The following is a 14,810-nucleotide window of genomic DNA, read 5'->3' on the forward strand; positions in this document are numbered from 1 at the left end:
TGTCTGTATTTATACTGTTTCTAGCATTGAACCCTGTCTGTATTTGTACTGTTTCTAGCATTTGAACCCTGTCTGTATTTGTACTATTTCTAACACTTGAACCCTGTCTGTATTTATACTGTTTCTAGCACTTGAACCTTGTCTGTATTTGTACTGTTTCTAGCACTTGAACCCTGTCTATACTTATACTGTTTCTAGCACTTGAACCCTGTCTGTATTTGTACTGTTTCTAGCACTTGAACCCTGTCTATATTTATACTGTTTCTAGCATTGACCCCTGTCTGTATTTGTACTGTTTTTAACACTTGAACCCTGTCTGTATTTGTACTATTTCTAACACTTGAACCCTGTCTATATTTATACTGTTTCTAGCACTTGAACCCTCTCTGTATTTGTACTGTTTCTAGCACTTGAACCCTGTCTGTATTTGTACTGTTTCTAGCACTTGAACCCTGTCTGTATTTGTACTGTTTCTAGCACTTGAACCCTGTCTGTATTTGTACTATTTCTAACACTTGAACCCTGTCTGTATTTATACTGTTTCTAGCACTTGGACCCTGTCTGTATTTGTACTGTTTCTAGCACTTGAACCCTGTCTGTATTTATACTGTTTCTAGCACTTGAACCCTGTCTATATTTATACTGTTTCTAGCACTTGAACCCTGTCTATATTTATACTGTTTCTAGCACTTGAACCCTGTTTGTATTTGTACTGTTTCTAGCACTTGAACCCTGTCTGTATTTGTACTGTTTCTAGCACTTGAACCCTGTCTGTATTTGTACTATTTCTAACACTTGAACCCTGTCTGTATTTATACTGTTTCTAGCACTTGAACCTTGTCTGTATTTGTACTGTTTCTAGCACTTGAACCCTGTCTATACTTATACTGTTTCTAGCACTTGAACCCTGTCTGTATTTGTACTGTTTCTAGCACTTGAACCCTGTCTATATTTATACTGTTTCTAGCACTTGAACCCTCTCTGTATTTGTACTGTTTCTAGCACTTGAACCCTGTCTGTATTTGTACTGTTTCTAGCACTTGAACCCTGTCTGTATTTGTACTGTTTCTAGCACTTGAACCCTGTCTGTATTTGTACTATTTCTAACACTTGAACCCTGTCTGTATTTATACTGTTTCTAGCACTTGGACCCTGTCTGTATTTGTACTGTTTCTAGCACTTGAACCCTGTCTGTATTTATACTGTTTCTAGCACTTGAACCCTGTCTATATTTATACTGTTTCTAGCACTTGAACCCTGTCTATATTTATACTGTTTCTAGCACTTGAACCCTGTCTGTATTTGTACTGTTTCTAGCACTTGAACCCTGTCTGTATTTGTACTGTTTCTAGCACTTGAACCCTGTCTATATTTATACTGTTTATAGCACTTGAACCCTGTCTATATTTATACTGTTTCTAACACTTGAACCCTGTCTGTATTTATACTATTTCTAGCACTTGAACCATGTCTGTATTTATACTGTTTCTAGCACTTGGATTATTTACATGTAGACATCCCTTTGTGTGTAAATCTTGATTTTTGCACACGGTTCCAGTTTCTGCAGATTATGTTGTATGGATTTTTAACTTTATGATATCTGTTAAAAATATAGCTGCTTTGTTAACATTATTAATGGTCTTTATCATAAACTCAAAACCTCATTTAGTACATATTATGGGTTCAGAAATCCAACAAGTATTTTTTAAATAATTTATCTGACAGAAAAAGGCACAAAATCAGCATTAACTGTGCATTACGGTGCCTTAATTTTAGTTGTTTTGTTTTACTTTACCTTAATTTCATTTTTCCAACCCAAAAATGTAATTATAGAACATAAAATACACATTTATCATCCATAATTTTTATTCATAACTATTGATACTTAGTGAAACTTGATAATTTCGAAGTTGACGAAATAAAAGACAGTTTTATGTTTCACAAACATCTGATATAATATGTAATAAATGAAATATTTGAGAAACACACTGTTCTCTGTGTTTTCATAAAGCTTTCACTTATTTTTGTCTATCAAACTTCTTCGTGTCTTCTTTTGTGCATTTTACTTCATTATGTATACTTACCTGTTGTTATGTGGATGTAGTTTACTTGGGTTTTATTATTCATTTAAAGAAGAAATACCACAAAAAACACTTTGTGTGTAACTACTTATTTGTTGGGGCTAAGAATATTTGATCTCTTTAGGACATGGCCAATGAAGAGTTTAGAGTGACTGAGGTTAATGAACTTGGTAGTAAGCTGATTGTTGAAGGACATCCAGAAGAAGAATTAATTCATAAGAAGAAAGTGGTAAGTTTAGTGAAAACCATGAAATCCAGCTGACGAACTTATGTATTACTGTAGTCCCAACAGACTGTTACAATAAGATTCATCCTATAAAATCAGCCCAGTGGATTTCATATGGATAACCTATTGTAATACTTTATTGTAAATAAAGAAACTATTTATTAAATATAAAGTGTCAGTAATATCGTACCAAAAATACTGTTTTTCTTATCAGCTAACTTCTTTATTGGAAGAGAGCTCTTGTGTGACAGAGTAAATATGGGTTATTATTTAAACTGTTTTTCTTATCAGCTAACTTCTTTATTGGAAGTGAGCACTTGTGTGACAGAGTAAATATGGGTTATTATTTAAACTGTTTTTCTTATCAGCTAACTTCTTTATTGGAAGTGAGCGCTTGTGTGACAGAGTAAATATGGGTTATTATTTAAACTGTTTTTATTATCAGCTAACTTCTTTATTGGAAGTGAGCGCTTGTGTGACAGAGTAAATATGGGTTATTATTTACAGTACATAAGAAGTGAGCGCTTGTGTGACAGAGTAAATATGGGTTATTATTTACCAGTACATAAGAAGTGAGTGCTTGTGTGACAGAGTAAATATGGGTTATTATTTACAGTACATAAGAAGAGAGTGCTTGTGTGACAGAGTAAATATGGGTTATTATTTACCAGTACATAAGAAGTGAGTGCTTGTGTGACAGAGTAAATATGGGTTATTATTTACAGTACATAAGAAGAGAGCTTGTGTGACAGAGTAAATATGGGTTATTATTACAGTACATAAGAAGTGAGCTTGTGTGACAGAGTAAATATGGGTTATTATTTACCAGTACAAAAGAAGTGAGTGCTGTGTGACAGAGTAAATATGGGTTATTATTACAGCACATAAGAAGAGAGTGCTTGTGTGACAGAGTAAATATGGGTTATTATTTACCAGTACATAAGAAGTGAGTGCTTGTGTGACAGAGTAAATATGGGTTATTATTTACAGTACATAAGAAGAGAGTGCTTGTGTGACAGAGTAAATATGGGTTATTATTTACAGTACATAAGAAGAGAGTGCTTGTGTGACAGAGTAAATATGGGTTATTATTTACCAGTACATAAGAAGTGAGTGCTTGTGTGACAGAGTAAATGTGGGTTATTATTTACCAGTACATAAGAAGTGAGTGCTTGTGTGACAGAGTAAATATGGGTTATTATTTACAGTACATAAGAAGTGAGTGCTTGTGTGACAGAGTAAATGTGGGTTATTATTTACCAGTACATAAGAAGTGAGTGCTTGTGTGACAGAGTAAACATGGTTATTATTTACAGTACATAAGAAGTGAGCTTGTGTGACAGAGTAAACGTGGGTTATTATTTACAGCACATAAGAAGTGAGTGCTTGTGTGACAGAGTAAATATGAGTTATTATTTACAGCACATAAGAAGTGAGTGCTTGTGCGACAGAGTAAATATGGGTTATTATTTACAGTACATAAGAAGTGAGTGCTTGTGTGACAGAGTAAATATGAGTTATTATTCACAGCAACATAAGAAGTGAGTGCTTGTGTGACAGAGTAAATATGGGTTATTATTTACAGCACATAAGAAGTGAGTGCTTGTGTGACAGAGTAAATATGAGTTATTATTTACAGTACATAAGAAGTGAGTGCTTGTGTGACAGAGTAAATATGGGTTATTATTTACAGTACATAAGAAGTGAGTGCTTGTGTGACAGAGTAAATATGGGTTATTATTTACAGTACATAAGAAGTGAGTGCTTGTGTGACAGAGTAAATATGGGTTATTATTTACAGTACATAAGAAGTGAGTGCTTGTGTGACAGAGTAAATATGGGTTATTATTTACAGTACATAAGAAGTGAGTGCTTGTGTGACAGAGTAAATATGAGTTATTATTTACAGTACATAAGAATAAAGTGGGACAATAAATACATTTATGAAATGATTCATACATTACTTTTGATCACATATTTAAGTGCAGTCAATCAAAAAAATACAATAGACCTCTGGTGAACACAAAATGAATTTTTAATATACATACACAGTAATTAAACAGTTACTCTGCTATATAATATTAAATAATCAATTCTACAAAATTACATAACAATATTTGTTTATCTAAATTAATTTAGATTACCATATAGTAATGTGAATAGGACTCAAAACCCCACAGATCTCTCTTTTTTGTATTTGTATGTTGGAAGGGAAGCTGCAGAACCTAGTCCAGTGTCCAGGACTTTATCTGTAAATTACATTAATTTTACTTGTTATCATCTTCTGTTCATTCTGAAATAAATAATACATTATTCACTATGATCATCTATTTGGAGGGATTAACATTGATTAGTTGTTTTCCACTTAAGTTAATTAATCAGCCCCTTGGAATACAATTTCAAGGGTTGTACACAAACCAAGATCGAGCAAAATTTTAATCCGTATTTTTCTTACAAAGGAAAAGTTCTGACGAACAACTGAACATTTCAAGAGCCATATGTATTAATTTATTTATTCATTTATTGCTAAAGATGGAATTATTGATCTATTCTCGACTTCTGAAGGTATGAATTCATTTAATGTTTTTTTTAATGTGGAGAGATGTTGTGTTTTCAAGGATAGCACACTGTTTCATGACAATTATGAAGTATGTGTCTTTGTGTATGTGTAATTAAACTGTCCCTCTTTTATATTTATGACTATGTACTTGTTTCTATTCCATATGTATTCAAGGAACTGAATGAAACATGGGAAAGACTTAAAGCACTGACTTTATTAAGACAAGAAAAACTTTTTGGAGCTCATGAAATCCAACGTTTCAACAGGTACTGTATAAATAAAATTTTAAGAGAAATCGTTAAGATTACAATAACATCAAATGAGGCTTTTTAACAGAAATCTCAGACATACACCCTCAAAACATTTTTAACAGAAATGTCAGACACACAAAAATTTTTGACATATTTTTATCTTATTTATTATAATTATTTATATTTTTTAATAAAGCTTTTTAATATACATGAAATATTATAAGCTTATCACATGCTGTTTCTCTATTTTATTTACTGTTCATGTGTGGTTCATCTCAATAATAATTTTGCAGTCTGGCTGTATTTTATGAAAGGAAAATAAATTCAAACTTGATAAACTATGGTTATTTTAAAGGCCAGTGAAATGTTATATCAAGTAATGCCATTTAGACTTTTAATCCTGTTCACTTATTTTTCAAGTTGTTAATGTGGTATTTGTACACTGAATATCTAAAATATGTTCTAATTTTTCTGGACAATTTGCATAATAGGGATAATATTCACTAGATACATTCTTTTGATAATTGCTCATTATTTTGTTCTTTACTTTCCTAGAGATGCTGATGAAACAATTGCGTGGATTACTGAAAAAGATCTGATCCTTTCCTCGGATGATTATGGAAAGGACCTTGTTAGCATTCAGGCTCTTCAGAGGAAACATGAGGGAATGGAGAGAGATTTGGCTGCTCTGGAAGACAAGGTCAGATATGATAATGTAACTTTGATACAAAAGTACTCGTGTACTCTTGTAGGCCATTACTTCATATTTACATGAATTGTGTATAACTTTAGTTCACAAAACAAAACTTTTGTATGGTTATAATATTAAAAATTGTTTAACTACTCAAGGTTGACTTGTAAATCAAGATGAGACTGTGTCTGTTTAGTTAGTCATTAGTTAAATTGCTGATAAACGTATGTGGTAGTAATGTATATCTCAAGCATTGTGAATTGAATTAACTTAATGTTCATATCTTCTGTTATTATTAAACATGTTTTGTGTTAGTGTAATAAATTTGAAGAAACTTTCAAGAGAACTTTTCAATGCTGTTCGTAATCTTTGTAGATGTTCCAAAATAATAAGTGTAAATCCCATATTAAAATACTTTTGGAAGTTTCCAGTGTGTTGTTCTGAAAACTGTACAGTCTAGTGATCATGATACAGTTAATGATTAGAATTTCTTTTGATTAACACTTTAATTTGCTTGTTGGAGTTTAAAGTGCATTATTATAAATCTAGTTTGATTTTCCATACATTCATCCCCACTCTGCAGGTTTTAACTTTGGGACAAGAAGCTGATAGACTATGTACTAACCATGAAGATCATGCTGATGAAATTCAGTCCAAACATGCTGAAATTGTCTCAAACTGGGAAGAACTGAAAGCAAAGGTAAGATATCTGTAGAAGGTTAAATCAGAACATTCCTTTCAGAAATGAACGTTTATAATAGGCCTGGCATGACCAGGTGCTTAACTTTCAATCTGAGGTTTTCAGGATCAAATCCACATCACACCAAACATATTTGAAATTTCAGCCATGGGAGCATTATAATGTAACAGTCAGTCCAATTATTCATTGGTAAAAGAGTAGTCCAAATGTTGGCAGTGGGTGGTGATGACTAGCTGCCATCCCTATAGTCATACACTGCTAAATTAGGGACATCTAATACAGATATCCTTTGAGTAGCTTTATCCAAAATTCAAAACAACAAACCGTTTTGTGACAGATTTGGTATAAAATACATGTGTTTGTATACACATTTGCATACACTTAGTGTTTATACTGTAAATTTTAATGTATATGTATTTTCACAAACTTTGGTAGACCTTTATTAAACATTACAAGTCTTTTGTACACAGAAAACCAGTTTTGTTTATGAAAATATCTAGTTTTGTCTTGTTAGTCTGAGTGCAAAGCAACTTTCATGTTATGATTAGAAAACTATTATTTTTCAAAAAAAAAAAATTCATATAGCGTTCAAGTAATCTCTGTAACATCCTAAATACATTTCAAATGTTTGTTTTCAGTAAAACCCAACCCTAACTTTATACAGAATCTGTCAAGTTGCTGACTTTGTACCCACCATGAAATGGTAGGAAATAAATGTTGTTCTTTTGTGTTCTAGAACGACTACAATTTATAACACAAATACACAAATGTTTAGTTTAAATAGCTGAAATCTCGTAATGTTATACATATATGTATGCTTATTATTTTTATTATACTGATTTTTCAATAGTGTCTCGCCAACAATACAGAAGTTACAATGATGTGGTGCATGCACACTCATGTTACCTTATTCAGTGATTTTATCAAGTGACATGTCTTGGCTGTGTTCTAATGGATAAGTGTTTCACAAAACAGTCACATTTCAGTTATAATACATGATATATGTATACAGATTATTTATGTTTACAAACAAGTTTTTAGACTTATTTTTATTAAAATATAGAACAGTAAATAAACAAGTAAAGCAAACAATTATCTCTTCCAGTTATGACCTCTGAACTTGTTTCTTACACAAGTAGGTGTATGTGAGCAAGTTTTTCCTAAAATGGAATGAGGTAGACATGACCTCTGTGTTTGAGTAATTAAACATAGCGATATCTCAGCAAATAGAAAAAGTTGGAGATTCTTATTTTATATACCTAGCTTATCAGTATAGGTACTTTGAGTTCCTAATTCTTAAGAAATTATAGACTTTGTATTTGGACATCACAAACATTTAATTAGAACCAATGCTCCTTTAACACACCACTTAGCTCACAAAATTTGATATTTAGGTGTGTTTTTAACATTTAATTTTAAATTAAAACTTAACAGGTATAATACTAAAATTTGAATTATATTCCTCAATTTTATACCAAACTCTTTGACATAGGTTCATAAAATAGTAGTTGAATAAAATTTTGAATCTGAGTCAACAAATGTCATGACATGGCCTTTGATTTGTGACCTGTGTCGATAGGGTTAAACAAACTTTATTATTGTATCTCTCAATCAGACTTAGATTTAGAGAAAGGAAAGTCTACAAAAAATTAATTAATTCTCTTGTGGGAAATGTGTCCGTTATTTTTGTCACTTGAAATTAAAAATTGTGGTTAAAAGTTACAAGGATCAGTTTTCATAATATTGTTCAGATCTAAATTAAAATGTCTTCTAAACAACTGGCAAACAGCGGTAAACAACAGTAGATTTCACTGCTATATAATATCAGAAACAAGGTGTTGTTTATCTGTTGAAATAGTTATTATTTTATTTGCCTTAACCTAACTAATCAAAAGTATCATTACACTAAGTTTATTGTTCACAGAAATATGTTACTGAGAATTTATGTTTTTCAGCACTTAATAGAAAAATCCCTCAAAATTGTAACTGTAAAGTCTGAGGGCTATATATAGGTTTGGCCTAAACTTAACACCTTGAATTATTCAATATTTGTAAGGTATTGCATGATATATGAAGCATGACTGTTGAAGTTGGAGTAGCCAGTACTGCAGGTAGTGTATTTGTGGTATTGGAAATCATTCTTGGGTTAAATTCCTACAAACTAATTGACAGAGACCTGAGTTGTCTTCCTTTGAAACACATAAGCTGATAATGTTGACAGAGACCTGAGTTGTCTTCCTTTGAAACACATAAGCTGATAATGTAACCAGTCTGCATTATCTGTCAGTATTTTATTGTCTCTATCTTCATCTCTAAATCTTGTGGGAATGAGTTCTTTAGAACGTTTTCTGTACCTTAACTACCTGACCAGCTTGTAAACTGTATTATTAATGAACAGCTTTAAGCCTAATAACGTAGTTTTGACAGAATTCCAAATGTTATATTGAATAATAATAATAGTCTGTGAAGTCAATGTTTTATAATCTTCTGTCTATCTCTCAATTTTTCTTTAATTTTTTATCGTTATTTTCTGATCTTCTCTGTTATATTCTTTAACCAGTATGAATGTCTTTACAAGTTGATTAAATTTTTTGTTGTTACTTCTAGAAACTGTTCATAATTATTATGGAATGTATAGATATTGTTAAATGTAAGTACCTGAAAATACAAACTAGGAGAGCAACAATGTGACATAGCAAGTGTTTCAAACATATTTACAGTTTGATGGATCCTGTACTTAAATTATCCTGTTTCACTGTTGGTATTCAAACCTTATATGTTCAAGTAAATTTAACAAATCTCAATTGCTGGTGAAAGGTCAAAGTTCAAAGTGTTGATGTGATTGAAATATTTGTATTAAACATCTTCCTTAGTTGTTTGTCTATGAACAACTTTATTCACACTAAACCTGTATAAGTGTTTTTCTGTGAGCTGTTTCTATAGACTCTATAACTTAGAACAGAGTCATTATTAGGGTTGTTTATCTATTAACAATTTTATTCACACTAAACCTGTATAAGTGTGTTTTTCTGTGAGCTGTTTATATAGACTCTATAACTTAGAACAGAGTCATTATTAGGGTTGTTTATCTATTAACAATTTTATTCACACTAAACCTGTATAAGTGTGTTTTTCTGTGAGCTGTTTATATAGACTCTATAACTTAGAACAGAGTCATTATTAGGGTTGTTTGTCTATGAACAATTTTATTCACACTAAACCTGTATAAGTGTGTTTTTCTGTGAGCTGTTTATATAGACTCTATAACTTAGAACAGAGTCATTATTAGGGTTGTTTGTCTATGAACAATTTTATTCACACTAAACCTGTATAAGTGTGTTTTTCTGTGAGCTGTTTCTATAGACTCTATAACTTAGAACAGAGTCATTATTAGGGTTGTTTATCTATTAACAATTTTATTCACACTAAACCTGTATAAGTGTGTTTTTCTGTGAGCTGTTTATATAGACTCTATAACTTAGAACAGAGTCATTATTAGGGTTGTTTGTCTATGAACAATTTTATTCACACTAAACCTGTATAAGTGTGTTTTCTGTGAGCTGTTTCTATAGACTCTATAACTTAGAACAGAGTCATTATTAGGGTTGTTTATCTATTAACAATTTTATTCACACTAAACCTGTATAAGTGTGTTTTTCTGTGAGCTGTTTATATAGACTCTATAACTTAGAACAGAGTCATTATTAGGGTTGTTTGTCTATGAACAATTTTATTCACACTAAACCTGTATAAGTGTGTTTTTCTGTGAACTGTTTCTATAGACTCTATAACTTAGAACAGAGTCATTATTAGGGTTGTTTATCTATTAACAATTTTATTCACACTAAACCTGTATAAGTGTGTTTTTCTGTGAGCTGTTTATATAGACTCTATAACTTAGAACAGAGTCATTATTAGGGTTGTTTGCCTGTGAACAATTTTATTCACACTAAACCTGTATAAGTGTGTTTTTCTGTGAGCTGTTTCTATAGACTCTATAACTTAGAACAGAGTCATTATTAGGGTTGTTTATCTATGAACAATTTTATTCACACTAAACCTGTATAAGTGTGTTTTTCTGTGAGCTGTTTCTATAGACTCTATAACTTAGAACAGGGTCATTATTAGGGTTGTTTATCTATGAACAATTTTATTTACACTAAACCTGTATAAGTGTGTTTTTCTGTGAGCTGTTTCTATAGACTCTATAACTTGAACAGAGTCATTATTAGGGTTGTTTATCTATTAACAATTTTAATCACTCTAAACCTGTATAAGTTTTTCTGTGAGCTACCTCTATAGACTCTATAGGTCAGAACAGAAACAAACTTAAGTTAATAAAGTTAATTCTATATAATAAATTCAGCAGAAACACAATCATTAAACAACAGAGCTAAAAAAACTGGTTTAGTTTGTTTGGAAGTTTGCACCAACTACAAGAGGACTATTTGTACCAGCAGGCCCTAGTTTAATAGTAAAAACCTAGAGAGAAGGCAGCTAGTCATTACCACCCATTGTTAACTCTTGGACTACTCTTTTACCAACTGTTAGTGGGATTAACCATCACTTTATAACACCCTCATGGCTAAAAGGGTGAGTATGTTTGGTGAGATGGGAATTTGAACATACAGTTTGAGAGTTGAGCACCCTAACCACTTGGCCATGCTAAAACCCTCTAATGATCATAATGTGTTGAGAATCATTAGTTTAAAACTCACTATTAACAGTAATTTTAGCAGTAAATCTAATGACATATCCCACTCTTCAGCCACCTTAACTACTGACACAGATCATTTTTCTAAGGCCATGTCACTGCATTTGTTAACTTGCATTCAAAATTATTGTTGAATTACTATTTTATGAATGTATGTCATTAAGTTTGGCATCAAATTGTAAATTATAATTTGAGTTTTAGTATTATACATATATTTCTTAATTTAAAAGTAATCATTAGAAAACATCTTGTATATCAATATTTGTGTGTCATATGAGGTGTTGAATTCAGCTTTGGTTCAAATTACACATTTAATTGTATTGTCCAAATGCAAAGTCTGTAGTTTCTAACAAATTAGATTTTTAAGTAATTAATAACAACAAGTGAGAATCTAAGGTAAGAACATCTTATCTTTTTTATTTTCTGAGATATTTATTGAATCAACCAAGGTGGCCCCAGTTAACTCTTCAATTTTTGAAAATACTTGCTAGGATACACCCACTTCACCCACTTGTGTATGTATAACCAATCAGAAGCTCAGAATGTCCCCTTAGTTGTTTTCTGTCTTTTTGAAGTATTCCAGTCAGTAAGGTAAGACATTGGTGAGATCAAAATTTCATATTTGTTTAGACCCAGATACAACTTGATTACTTAGCTTAATAAATTACAGGGGAATTCTGTGGTGTTGATATAGTAATTTATGATTTTTGGTTATTTCAAGTGTATATAAAAAAAACGAAAATACTATTTTGTTTCACATCCTCCATGAGAAGGCTTAACAAATTATAAGTGGCAAACAAGTACAAAGTTCATAATTAGAAGTGATAATTATTTGCTATACTTCTTTATTTACTGTTCTATCTTTTAAGACAAATAAGTTTAAAAGCGTATTTATAAATAGTAATAACATATATGAATAATGTATTTTAACTGAAATATGACTGTATTTTACAAAATACTTGTCCACTAAATTACAGCTAAGCTGGGCCACTTTGTGAATGCGCATCTTGTATTTGTGGAAATGTAACATAAATGCAACTTCTGTAATATTAGCTAAGCAGCCAAGCATGGCTGAAAGGACAATATACTAAAAATAATGTGTGTATATATGTGTGTGTGTGTGTTATGAGATTTAAGCCATTTATTCTAAGCTTTTACCTTTCAATGTTCCAATCTGTAGTCATTCTAGTACAAAAAAATCATAATTTATAGTTATTTTGTAATTTTGTATGGTTGTTACGAGGTCAGTCAAATCAAATAACCTGGTTTGCTGATGAAAGTTTCATCATAAATACTCTGCCTAAACAATCTGTCAAAGAATAACTTGTTTTGTTTTTGTTCTTGTTGCTTCCAGTCAAGCACAAAGCTACACAATTGGCTATTTGTGCTTTGCCCATCACAGTTATCAAAACTTGGATTCTAGCATTGTAAGTCTGCAGATATACCTCTGTCTCTGTGTCGCTGGGAAGCAATTTGAACGAACCTGTGCAAAGATATGATATTGAAATTAACAGATAATGTTTTTAAATGTTTAATAATTATCTGATGGATATAAAGATTTCATATGTGAACTTTGAAAATTTTCTGATGCATAAAAGTATTTTTAATCTTAAAATCAAAATTACTTTACATGTTGGACAAGCAACATTCAAAAATACAAAAGGCATGAGAAAAACATTACTTAAAAAATCTTAAAACTTAATATTAAAAAAGTGATACTTTGCATATGAAATTCTTGTAATATTTACTGATAATATGCAAACTTTCATGAAGATACACTAACTAGTTAAAAATTATAGCTCATAAACTGTAACAAGCACAAAATGGTTACAAGGTTGGTCTTTTAGACCAAGTCCATGCTGTGAAAGTTAAAAGATTTAGATAAGTCTCAACAATTTTACAGTATTATAATAACATTGCATAATAACTTTCATAGTGTCAAAATCAATGGTAATAATAATATTAATATTCATATTCATAATAAAGTATTAATGAAAGAAAAATTGATTATTACATTGTGATAGGATATATGATGCCTGATAGAGTGTCATGCTTTAAAAGAGATTATTGCCTCTACTTGGATTTGTTTAATGCTTTTAATTTTATAATAATGACAAAGAAAAAGTATTGTGATTACCTCAGTTTTCAATGTATAATTCAGGCCCAAGAACGGCGTCAGCACTTAGATGAATCCTACAATTTGCATCACTTCTTAGCTGACTTTCGAGATTTAGTATCATGGATTCATGATATGAAGTCCATTATTTCTGCAGATGAATTAGCAAAAGATGTGGCTGGGGCAGAGGCATTACTTGAACGTCATCAAGAACACAAAGTAAGAGCATGGATGATAGTTCAAAAGGAAATAACATTTGTTCTTGTTTTATATTTAATTATAATGAATTTATATATGGCATGATGTGAATGATATAACCATATATTGGTTTTTTTTAATTATAATGAATTTATATATGGCATGATGTGAATGATATAACCATATATTGTTTTTTATTTAATTATAATAAATTTATATATGGCATGATGTGAATGATATAACCATATATTGGTTTTTATTTAATTATAATGAATTTATATATGGCATGATGTGAATGATATAACCATATATTGGTTTTTATTTAATTATAATAAATTTATATATGGCATGATGTGAATGATATAACCATATATTGTTTTTTATTTAATTATAATGAATTTATATATGGCATGATGTGAATGATATAACCATATATTGTTTTTTTATTTAATTATAATAAATTTTTATATGGCATGATGTGAATGATATAACCATATAATGGTTTTTATTTAATTATAATGAATTTGTATATGGCATGATGTGAATGATATAACCATATATTGGTTTTTATTTAATTATAATGAATTTATATATGGCATGATGTGAATGATATAACCATATATTGGTTTTTATTTAATTATAATGAATTTATATATGGCATGATGTGAATGATATAACCATATTTTACCTGAAAGGGAGCAAAAGTTTTGAAGTTAGTTTCTAGGTAAATATAAATGCACCATCTCAGTACGTCAATATGTATATTTGCTATTTTAAAATTATATGTAATTACCTTTATATAACAGTATGTTTCATAAGGAAATATTTTTTCATATTATTGTTACTAAACCAAAATTGCAGCCTTTCCATATATATAAATCGATTTTTTAATCTTTTCCTCAAAAATAATATTTTATGGTTTATTTTTATTACAACTTCATCAGTCTATGAATGTAAAACGTAGACTTTGTTTTATGGTGCTTCAAAATAAAGATCAAAAACAAAACATAAGGTTTATAGTGTTAAATGTTTCCTTTCCCTGTACTGTGATCAACCTGATTTTTGCTATATAATACAATGGTTCAATCCTCATAATTAATTATATGTGTGGGAATAAATAATATTTATTTAATATTTTTCTCTATTGGTGAATTAAACTGCTTCCATTCTACAATCTAGAAATAAGTATGTGGAAAAAAAAACATTATGTATCATTTTATCTAATATATTTTTATTTAATGAGATGCTGGGATAAACTTTTCTTTAAAAAACA

The 14,810-nt window shown here is 30.3% G+C and overlaps 1 pseudogene across 1 annotated transcript in view; it reads left to right on the top strand.

Moving 5' to 3' along the window:
• Positions 1–14,810, top strand: part of LOC143245359 (spectrin alpha chain-like) — an 81,552-nt pseudogene that overhangs the window by 14,291 nt on the left and 52,451 nt on the right. Inside the window, exons 6-10 of the transcript XR_013025598.1 lie at positions 2,206–2,310; positions 5,042–5,133; positions 5,674–5,818; positions 6,393–6,509; positions 13,385–13,558. The product of XR_013025598.1 is annotated as a spectrin alpha chain-like (transcript). The remainder of the gene's footprint in view (positions 1–2,205; positions 2,311–5,041; positions 5,134–5,673; positions 5,819–6,392; positions 6,510–13,384; positions 13,559–14,810) is intronic.

This window comes from Tachypleus tridentatus, chromosome 2 (genome assembly GCF_004210375.1).
Source record: "Tachypleus tridentatus isolate NWPU-2018 chromosome 2, ASM421037v1, whole genome shotgun sequence".
Lineage (NCBI taxonomy): Eukaryota > Metazoa > Arthropoda > Merostomata > Xiphosura > Limulidae > Tachypleus > Tachypleus tridentatus.